Below are 11,805 nucleotides of genomic sequence, written 5' to 3' on the forward strand. Positions count from 1 at the left end.
GCAACCACTTTACTAAGAGCTTGATAAGTATAAGGATCACTATCATAGTCAATGTTTGGAATATTGAAACCATGGGGAATATCTGCAATGACCAAGGTTAATTTTAGGGGCGAATAATCGCCCAAAGGCAAAATTTAAGGCTTTTTATATTTTAATGGGGCGAATTTTTAATTAAAATAATATTTTTTTTTTTATATAATTAGCCCATATTTTATTTAAAAATTAATTTATTTTTTTATTTTAGCCCAAGGCGGATAAACTAACCGAATTGTATTTGATCAAAATAGCCCCATTTTGATATTTGCGGAATCGTATTTGATCAAAATCGCCCCCATTTTGATTTACAGTTTGGATTTTCTGGTTTGGGAGTGGTTTGTGAGGGTCGATTTGGTCCCGGGAGTGGTTTGTGAGGGTCGATTTGGTCATGGGATGTTAGATTTATTTTGAAATGGAGGGCGGCTCCCTGTTTTGAGGGATTCAGCCCGCTGTTTTGGTGTATATGGCTCCCTGGGTTTTTGTATAAAAATGGTTTTGAAATAAGTTTTTTCATCCTAGTTCACAAATCTAGCAGCAGCAGTTTCGGTGGGATATTCTTGCATTTTCGGATTTCAATCCGCTTATTTTTCTCTGGTTTCGGTATCCATTGTTTCTTGGATTTGAATGGCTCATGCCACTGCAGCAGCAACAACAACAGTCGGTACGGAAAGTTATCAGTACTTACCCTAAATATTACAGCATTTGGATGTTTGCAGTCTGCCAGTATCCCAAGATGAATATTGTGATGGAGAAGGCAACTTCCTGCTTCTGATTCCCATGTATTGTTCGTGTTGGTTTAAATAATATTTCTGCACCATTTTTGCAGTAACTTTCTGGTCATTGCTGTTTTATCTGTTGCTTATATCACGCCTATTTCGTTAAATGTCCGTTTCTTTTTCCTTTGGTTTTCCCTTTCATTCTGTTAGCTTTCTTATAGCTGTAGATTGTGCTCATTTTTGTGCAATCCAGATGTGTTCTTGGGTGTTTTTGGTCAAAATACGCGGTCATTTTTATTTTCAGGGTTATTTTATCAGATGATAGGTTAATTTCAAATTTCAATTCGCTGAATATGTTGTGCTTCTTTGGCACAGTACGTCATATTGTTTATTGCGGTGATAAGGGCCAGAGCAGTTGGTGCCGGCAATGATTGTTGTATTGTTCATATTTTTCATTCAGGTTGATCTCGGTACAATTGTCTCAAATGTCTTTGATTGTTGTATTGTTCATATCTTTCATTCAGGTTGATCTCGGTACAGACTAGTTTGAGCTTGAGGTACTTGAAGCGGCAGCAGCTCTCTTCTCAAGCGGTATGTGTTCTAGTTCTCAAGTGTAATATGAGTAAATTTAGAATGTACTGCCGTTTGAAAATACTTGTAAGCACTTTGAAGCAAATGGGCCTGAATGCTGGAAGCAAGCAAATTATCTTGCCTAGTAAATAACTCGCTTCCTTGATCATAAACATGATTGGGACCAGGATATTTTCCACGATCAAAGGTTGTTGGAACCTTCAACATAGGAAATCGCAAACATATGCATCGAGTGGCCTTGTCACATAATTTTGGTGTATCATATTGTGAGCTCAAGTTAATATGCAATGATATTTCTGTCCCTAATAATCTCTGATGGAAGAAATTCTACAGCGTACTATACTACTATTGTGGTTCTTGTGTTGATAAATCTCCTTTGCCCATTGAAATAACTACTTCAGCTAATTCTTGGTAACGATGGTCACACAATGCCCTATGAATAGTAGAATTTCCTTAAGAATCTGCAGTCCAATGAAAGAAAGTCCATCCATGTGCATATCGAAAGTTAATCCCAGTACCATCATCGATTGCACACTCAATTTGTTCCCACTGCTCTTCGCTTGCTGCTTTCAAACACAAAATAATATCTTTGACTATAACATCTTCATACATAGTATGATCAAAATTTGAACTTGGTTTTATTCCAGAGTGAAGCATGTGAGCAGATTGAGCATGCAACAAAATTTCCTCGTAGCCTTGCTTGGCATCCATAGACTCTAGAAGCGTTTCCATTCCCAATATTAGATTTCTCCTTATTATCCACAAAATTACCCTTACAGAATCAATTAAGACAATTTCATCTTTGTTGTTCGGGTCAGATTCACTAGAAGTATTTGAATATGGAAATTTTCCCATCTTTACAGAAGTATCTATATCCCACAATAATGCACAAGTCTCATCAAACCCTGAGGCATCAATGTTATCCAAGGAAAAATCCATAGCTTCTTTTATCTGATTTCTTTCCAGGGTGAAGGCTTTCAATGTGTCTTCAAATCCGCCTTTTTGTTTGTCAATTGAGGAGCGCTCTAGATCAACCCACCCACTCTTTCCAGCAGTATAAGTTGCACTACAACCTTTCTCCTTTTCTAGACTTCTCATGCCTTCCTGTTGGGATAAAAGTGGTGGTATCCATTGTCCACTTTCAGTTACCATGGTGAAAAGCCTTGTCTACGGTGTTTGAAGTAGTTTTTCTTGAGAAAATGAATAGGTCGGAAAAATGTAGTATGTATGCTCCTTTAATCTAAGGTCAACTAAGAAATTCATCAATTGAAGGTCACGTCCCCTTCCCATTATTTCTTGCTTATAAGCACAACTACAATCAACCACACACATTGCCATGGTGTCGATCATGTTCATTTGATGCTCATCGTCTTGGAAAGGAAGTGTAACCAATTCACCCTAGCTAAACTCTTGCATTTCATCCTCGGCTGCCTTACCATCTGCTTTGGTCATGAAAACAATGAAACTGATGTTCCATTGCCTTATTCGTTCTTCTTCCATTCTCGGCTGCCTCATTCTATTAATGGCATTAGGACTAGGCCAATCTAATGTCAGTGAAAGACAATTCTCATCCACCTGGCGCACTAGAAGTTCAAGCAACACTAGAGGAAACACAATTTTTGTTTAGTCTGAGGAATAGATTGAGAACCAAACAGATGACTGAGGAGCCAACTCCTCAACAAACTATTAATATTTTAAAATATATTATGGAGAAGGATACAGAGGAAGCACAGAATGTTCATATGGAGGAAGACAAGGATCTTGAAATCATAAAATTGCAAGACAGTCTCGCCAAAGACCAACTTCATATTTCCTATTTGCAAAAGGAAAATAGGGAACTAAGGCACAAAGCAGAAAAGGTAGCATTGAGAAAAGAGAGTGAATTGTCCAAGAGGCCTTATGGCCTACAACTGAATAAAAAATAAAGTAGGTAATTAATGTGGAGGAGATAAAAGAACCTAGTATGTGACTAAAGAGACCTATCACAAGATCAACAACTAAAGATAAATAACAGATGGAAGGAACCTTTCAGGCAATAGAAAAACCATTGTTTGATGAATGGAAGGAGTATCAGAGGTTGTGTGAAGAGATTGAATTCTGCCAAAGGAAAGCTGACCAAATAGTAGAGAACAATGAAAAATACAAGAAAGTCATCAATGAGACTATCAAAGAAATTGATACTCAAATTGCAGAAGCCCTAGATGGAGTTGATGGAGCCAAACAGTTCATGAAATGGACTCTTCCCCTGTGCAGGAATTTAAAGAATTATTACATGATAAATTCGATTTTGATGAGGATGTTGAGGCTAATGAAGTTGTCAAAGGCTATGAGACAGCTGAGGAAATACAAACAAACATCTGGAAGTGTGCCTACAAATCCAAAACCACAGCTACAGTCATAGCTAGCCAAAAAATCTAAGACAACCTCCTACAAAGATACTCGTCTTCATCTAGTAAACCTTCATCCAGTAAAAAAAGAAGGAGGTAATGTGTCTGAATCACAATGCTTTGTTAGTTACTAAAGGTTTCACCTTGTATAGTTGAGTGCATTTTGCAATTTTGAGGAGAATTATGGAGAAGTTTTGTAGTTTTAAATGCTAATTGGGGGTCATAAGGCATAGGTGATCGCTTGTTGGCCTTGGTTTTCTTTTGGAGCAGGAAGGACAACCCAACTTCATATATTCAAATTTTGATGCGCAATTACTACATAAGAGTTGAACTGGACAAATTTGAAGCTTGTACTTGTGGAAATAAACATCAAATGGGTCCCTCTCCACCTCAACAACCTTGTCATCATCCTCATCAACTTACTGTCAATGAGTGAAACACGTGTACATGCCAAGATGGAGCTTACTGCGCAATCCTTCACTCACTACACAACTCATACTGTATGCTTTTTCTATTTTTGTATCAAGCTCGAACCTTGTTGTTTTGATGATTAAGGATAGGAATAAAAATGAATGCATAAGACATTAGTTAGTAGATAGGATAGAATTGATTTTATTTAAGGATAATGTTGCAATTTTATTAGTTTTATTTCATTTTTATTTCAGCTTTAGCTCTAAAAACATGATGTTTCTAGGTTTAGTTGGATTTGATCCACTCAATGGATAATGGATACAATGCATCTAGTCATATACATTTACTTTACTGAAAATGTATAAAAAACTAAGCAGAATATGGAAGAATGGTTGGGAATCAAAAGAGGCCCTGTGTGGGTGTGATTATGTTATTTGAATAAAAATATCAGTGTACGTTTTTGTCAATGTGGTTCATAGATTCATGTGGTATGTCTTTCAAGTTAATGTTCTTATTTTCGTGTAATTGTTAATATGAATATCTTATTACAATCTCGCTTTTAAAGTAGATTTCTGAAGAAGTTCTCTAGAATTCATCTCTCGATGCTCTGGTTGACTGTTGGTTTTTTTATTATGATGGAATTCATCCTTATTTAGGTGCTCTGTCATTGTTTTTCTTCTCAATATTTGGTAATGAAAGTATGTAGAAAAATTCATGATGCACTCTGTTGCATTTGATTAAATATTGTTATATGTTTTTCCAATTTCTTCACTATACTACAATTGATATCAACTTTGAAATGTGCCTATCTTGCCTCTGTTTCTACAGGTGGCTTATGTGAGCATTGGTGTTTCGGTTTAAAATTTTGAACTGTGGCCTTGGTTTCATGCCTCATTGGCCCTTTTCCTAAATCCTCCAACAACTCACATTGAATCTTAGGTTTCTTTTCAGATCTGGTCTCTGTAGTCCATGAGCTTAAGTGTTATTTACCTTTAAACTTTTTTTAATGAGGGAGCCCCCTCCAGTTAGAAAAGAACCAGTTTCTAGCCAAAATTTGTTTGTGGTCACCCCTATAAACCCTTTCTCAGCCTAGAGGTTCAATTATAGGGTGCTAACATATGTCACAAATTTCTATTTACATTTTCTTATTATATGACATATATTTTCGGTCACAGATTTGGAGATAAGGCTAGAAAGTTAACAAATGATGGGCTTGGAGTTGTAGGCCATATGGTTGGTATGATTTGGAACATTTATAAGATTATAAAGGCTCTAAATCTAAAAAAAATAGTGAAGGCCACAACCTTCGTAAAGTCTACAGCAAAATAAGAAGAAAATGCTACTAAAAGAGACAAAAAATCAAAAAAGGTTGGAGAAATTTTGACCTTATGTAGTATGGATTTTCCTTGTTGTACAATAGAAATAAAATTGTCATATATGTTGATTGAAGTGAAACTCATCTTGGTGTAAAGAACCAGGCATCATAACCTCTCATAATTCTCAATCTTGCTCACTCTAATCCCGTTACACTAACCTTGAATTTTAACATTGTATTGGAATTTATCATCTCTTATTCTCACTGAGACGATGGCAAGGAAAAATTTGGTTAGCTAGGGGCACTCTCTTCTCTGTTGATTTATTTCTCGTCCCCGTCCCTCAGTGACGATAATATGCACAAAGAATAAAACAAGTATAATATCTTATGTATGGTCCTAAAGATCTTGAGAAATCTCAGCACTAGAGAAATCAATAATTAAAACTCATTTATTCATTGCAGAGGACAAGAAATCAACTGTAAAAAAAAACCAGGCACTGTAAAAAAAACCAGCCTTATTTTTGTTGATCTGTGGAACCTTAAGAATTCTTGGACGTTTGACTTTTTCAGGTTTTCATGACCCTCCATAGGCATATCTAATTTGATGGCATACCTGAGTTGAAGGATTATCTATATCTTGGAATATCATGTGATAAAAGAAATTCTTGTATGTAGTGATTTGACCTTCGAAGTAATATATGCAACATATCTCAAATAAAAATTCATTTGTTGTCATTGGTGGCTTGCCAAGTCAATGAAAGCAAGGTGTTGTTATTACTCCCACTAAGGTTCAAGTCCTCCAATGACATGCTCATACCCATGATAATATGTGTGCCAATGCTTATGAGAAATGGGCAGATCCAGGTGTAAGTTTCATCAAATATTGGTAGAATAAACAACCCACACTCGTGGCATTTTAACCAAAGGGTTCTCTCATAGAATGGCAGTGTTTTTTATTTATTCACTATCCCCATGATAATGTGTGTGCCAATGCTTATGAGAAATAGGTAGGAAGTGTAAGTTTTATCTAATATTGGCAGAATAAACAACCCCCACTCTTGGCATTTTAACCAAAGGGTTCTCTCATAGAATGGCAGGGTTTTTTATTTATTCAATATCCCCATGACAATGTGTGTTCCAATGCTTATGAGAAATAGGTAGGCCCAAGTGTAAGTTTTATCTAATATTGGCAAAATAAACAACCCCCACTTCTGGGGTTTTAACCAAAGGTTTCTCTCATAGAATGGCAGGGTTTTTTATTTATTCAATATCCAAAATAAAGCAATTGCAGCTTCATTGTATTGATCGGAGGTGCTAAGTCAACCAAAAAATATTTCCTTATCTATTTTGACCACTCATCAAACATTCAACAATCAAGTTCTAGATGAATAAGACCACCACCACCTCATGCATCATCCGCTATTGAGTATTGTTTCAGGAGTTCAATTTAGACATCCAAGATAATCTCAGAAAGATAACATAATTGCAGATCATCTATCATAGTCAGTGAATTGAGTAGAAGGGAACCTTGATATGGTCCTGGAGTGCACCTGTTTGCAATCAGCAAAAGGACACCATGGTTCGCTGATATAGATAACTTTGGTGTTGGTGGGGTGTTGCCACAACCTTTTTTGAAAATGATCACAGATCATTGGTGAAACAAAGTGCTGCCTTGAATTTCCAGGAGCTTGTACAAACAAGATATTGATTATGTTCTGCAGAGATGTGAAAGAGAGGATGAGATCTATCACATTTTGAGCATATGCCATGGAGACCTTTCTGAAAGACATTTTGCAGCCCAAAAGACTACACACAAAGTGCATACTGTTGGCCATCTGTTTTCAGAGCTATAGAAAAGTACGCATGGTCATGTGATTATGTCTAGAGACTGGGAAAATTTTCAAAAGACAGGTGCTACACCCTTGCAGCTAGTTCTAGCCAGACCCTTTTCAAGAAAGGGTATTGATTTTGTAGGCCCTATTTCACCTGCCTCAAGGAATATGAGTTGTTCTTGTTTTCCTTGATTATCTTCTAAGGAAACTGGTCTAGAAATGAAAGAAGCCCCATCAGAGGATGCTGGTCTCTAAGTATATTTTTTGCTACTGGTCTAGAAATGAAAAAAGCCCCATCAGAGGATGCCGATCTCTTCTAAGTATATTTCTTGCTACAAGCATAAGCAGTAGCATATGAAAAAACAATGAAAAAAATGCAGGCTGTCATTTCAAACAAAACACATAATTCAAAAAACAAATACAGAATACCCCTAACTACTTCAAAATGTTAACCAATTACAAGGGGATGGGAAAAAACAAGTTGACATCAATTTTCTATCTAATGGGAATGAACATTTTTCATATCCACTAAATTTTTTAACGATATCGCCAATGCTTGCAAAATATAAATTAAATTATGATCGTGACTCATGCATGTATTCAACTTGTTAATTGGAAGAACATTAAAATTGATATAGGTTATGACTAGGTATATACCATATAATTAGGCAATTTTCCTTCTTTCGTGCTGTCCTTGAAACATTTCCAATCATAGACCTAAACATGCCAGACAGGTTTTTCAAATATCTTAGAATGAGCAAGTGAATTTTTGACCACCAGTTAACTGATTTTTTTACAACAAAAAAACTGTATGTTTGCTAGTTCAGAGACAAGTGCCATGAGAAAGTAGCCATAGAACAGAATTAGGAAGGTCGCCATAAAATAAAATTCACTATATATACCGTATAATTTGGGCAATTTTCCTTGTCTTTAGTGCTGTCCTTACTAGATTTTCCACAAGTTCTTACAACAGTCTATATATTACAACTAAGTACAATGTGGAGAATAGGAAATGGAGAGAAAGTGAGAATAGGTGAAGATCCCTAGGTGAGGTTTAAAAGGCTCTAGGAGATTAATGAAGAAACTATTGAGACCCTGCATAACAATGGCACACAATCAAGCTGATATTGTGGATCCAAATTTGACCACCATGCAGAAACAACACTAGATATCAGCAAGGTCAACAGGTTTGGAAGGATATTCGTTTGACAATCGAGTTCCTCATCATCAAGGACTATTCCCTGCTCTGGTTCAAAATAGTGAACTAATTCAACTTTAGGCTCAACAGGTGCTTCATCTTCCTCCCTAGCTTTCTAGCTTTAGGGGTCTTCCTCTTAAAATCTTTTTTCTGACAAGTAATTTGGCCTTCTTCCTTAGGTCCCATCTCTACCTTTGGTATTCTCTTTCAAGCCTCATTTTGACTCTGTTGAATCTCTCCTTCAACTCATAAATCTCCTTTTCAATTTCTTCTTTACTCATGCCATTTTCCTTGGCATGCTTCTCCCTTTTGTTATGGCATCCATGAGAACTGGTTAGTAGTGGGTAGTTCTTAACCAAAAGGTTCCCAAAAGGGCGACTTCGGGACTGATTACAGAGAAAGGAGAATCAGTACCTGGATGGCCCCTCTTACGTGGAGCCGATTCACTGACCAAGCTTCCTACTCCACAGTCTACATCAAAACAAACATCTGTAGTTGAATGGGCACTACAGTTGCCAAATAGGCTTACACAGGCAACTGGAGAGCTTCATTTGAAAGGACAGATTATGTAGAAGGTTTGCAACTATGAACATGAAGCTCGGTCTTCAAATGAGGTAGCACCAATTGAAGCATGCTCTAAAGAAGAAGGGTTTCCTTGCAGTCAGCAGAATGATTCTGATCGAGAAGAAAATTGTTTGGCAAGGAGATTAGAGTTCCTTTGTCTAAGTAAAACCTGCAGGCATTTTACATATCAGGAGTTGCAATCTGCTACTTCTGGTTTTTCAACAGGTTGCATTTGTAGTTTTCCTCATGGAGTTTTTCATTTCTGTGCTTCTGTTTTGAATGGGAAATTTCCCTTGAAATGTATATTAACCTTGTGAACTCAATTCAATTATGTAACATCCTTATTCTTGCAGGGAATTTTATAGGAAGAGGCTGCAGTAAGGTGTACAGAGGATTTCTTCCTGATGGACAATCGGTGGCAGTGAAAATCTTGAATTCATCATCCAAAACAGAGCAAGAGCTTCTTTCTGAAGTTGAGATTCTTACTCTATTGAAGCACAACCATGTCATTACACTTATCGGTTACTGTGCAGAAGGCCTTAACCGCCTTCTGGTGTATAATTTTGTATCCAGAGGAAACCTTGAAGAGAATCTCCATGGTATATACTCAAAGTATTGCATTTTAAGAATCATGAAATCGTGTAGAAATATTAAGCAGTAGTACGTTTTAAGCATCATAGTGTTATGTATTGTATGGCAGGGTCTTTCATTTTCTCTTTTCTGAGATTTGATTATAGTCCTAGCTATTGACTATGTATATATTTTTCAGGAGGAGAGGAAAAGCCAATACTTCCTTGGAAAGTGCGATTAAAAGTGGCTGTAGGAGTTGCTGAAGCATTAGATTACTTGCATAATGGCTTTTCTCAATCTGTCATTCATGGAGAGGTAAAGTCTTCCAATATCTTGCTTTCTGAAGAGTTTGAACCACAGGTATAAATCTTTTTACTGCAAGAAGAATCAAGACTAAATTGCATAATTCAGTATTTGAAGAGATCTTAGTGATCTAGAATTGTAAACTGAAACTTGGAATTCTGCACTAATGAAAAATTTCAACAGAATTAATGTGCGTGTTATTATAATAGTTGTCAGATTTTGGGCTAGCAAGGTGGGCACCAACATCTTCATATATCACTTGCAGCGATGTTTTAGGAACATTTGGGTATGTAAGCATCTTCCCAGTTTCGATTGGCCATTTTCAGATTAAAGTTATCCAATTTGTAAATTCACTAATTGTGATTGTAGTTTGACAGGTATCTTGCTCCAGAATACTTTGTTTATGGAAAGGTTAATGAGAAGACGGATGTGTATGCATTTGGTGTGGTCCTTCTTGAGCTAATAACTGGAAGGAAGCCAATTGATACAGCAAGTCCCAAGGGTCAAGAAAGCCTGATTATGTGGGTAAGTCCTGGTTTTTATAGTTGACTCTCTTCTTCATGTTTATTTATATTGATTATCCTTATTAGAGGCTCATGTTTAACCTTCTGTAAATGTTGAAACTAGGCAAGACCACTCTTACAGGATGGGAATATCGAAAGTCTTGCTGACAAATGTTTGCAAAATGTTTATGATACAAATGAAATGCATAGAATGATGCTTGCTGCTACGCTTTGTCTAAGGGAAACATCTCATTACCGTCCTTGCATGAGCCGAGTAATTTATCTTCCTCTATTCATTTCTATATGCTTCAGGGGCTTGTTTTTACTACCTTGTGTGTTTTTTGAGGGTATTCTTTACCTGCAAAAATTACTTTAGGGTGCAATTTCTCTTACATTTTCTTTTAGCTATAAAACACTCTATGTTAACCACATCTGTTCATCTCTGCTTACTCTTTAATACCAAGATATGATTAATGGCAGATTTTAAAACTACTACAAGGAGAAGATGAGAGGACTGACTGGGCGTGGTGCCAGAATACAATGATCAAGGATATGGATACTTCAGATGAGGATGACATTGTAGAAAATCAGGGGGGCATGATATACAAACCCATCTCACCCTTGCCATGCTTGGGGTGGATGATGATACGGTATCACTTAGTAGCACAGATCATAGTGTGGGCATTTTGCCAACAAACAATTCTTTGGAAGATTACGGACTGCGCCGATGTAGCAATTCATCAAGCTTTTAATTCAAGATTAAAAGAAGTGAGTTTTGTTGCCAGCAATACATTTGTTTATGGTTGCTTTATAAGTTTCCCATGGCCACAGTGGTTTCATATTCTTATATGGCCAGGAATGTGACGTATTATGCTAGACCTCAAAGAATAGCTAAGGATTGTATGAAAACTAGGGGATTGAACAATAACATTGACTTCGTTAAAGCATTCCTTGAAGTTAGAAGCAAGCTCATGGGCGGAAAGGAAGATCAAGATGTTAGTACTCCATTATCTTGGCTGCAGATCTAAGCAATGTTTGACTAGTTGGCATCTTTTGTTCGCATGCTGATTTTTTCAGTGTCGTGTCCACATTTCTACTTTTTACTGTCAATCTCATGTAAATAGTGAAAATGGATCTACGGTGTTCATTACACTGCTCTGGGTAGACAAGTACCAAGAAGAGTAACTTTTTGGTAATGCTTCTTTGTAACTATGGACTTTATCTCAACTCAACTGGATTTCATTTCTAACAAGAGATTTCCTTAATAAATTCCTCTTGACAAATTTTTCTGTTATAAAACTTTGCAAAAGCATACCCTTGGTATAGCTCACTACACAATAAAATTCATTTTTGAAGCATAATTCTTATACTTGCAACTT

General features: G+C 36.6%; 1 pseudogene; it reads left to right on the plus strand.

Moving 5' to 3' along the window:
• Nucleotides 1–3,049: 3,049 nt before the first annotated feature.
• On the plus strand, nt 3,050–11,302 carry LOC149229141 (protein kinase STUNTED-like; annotated as a pseudogene).
• Nucleotides 11,303–11,805: the final 503 nt, after the last annotated feature.

This window comes from Pinus tabuliformis, chromosome J (genome assembly GCF_031772625.1).
Source record: "Pinus tabuliformis cultivar Carrire ecotype Pingquan chromosome J, CPIR1, whole genome shotgun sequence".
Classification (NCBI taxonomy): Eukaryota; Viridiplantae; Streptophyta; class Pinopsida; order Pinales; family Pinaceae; genus Pinus; species Pinus tabuliformis.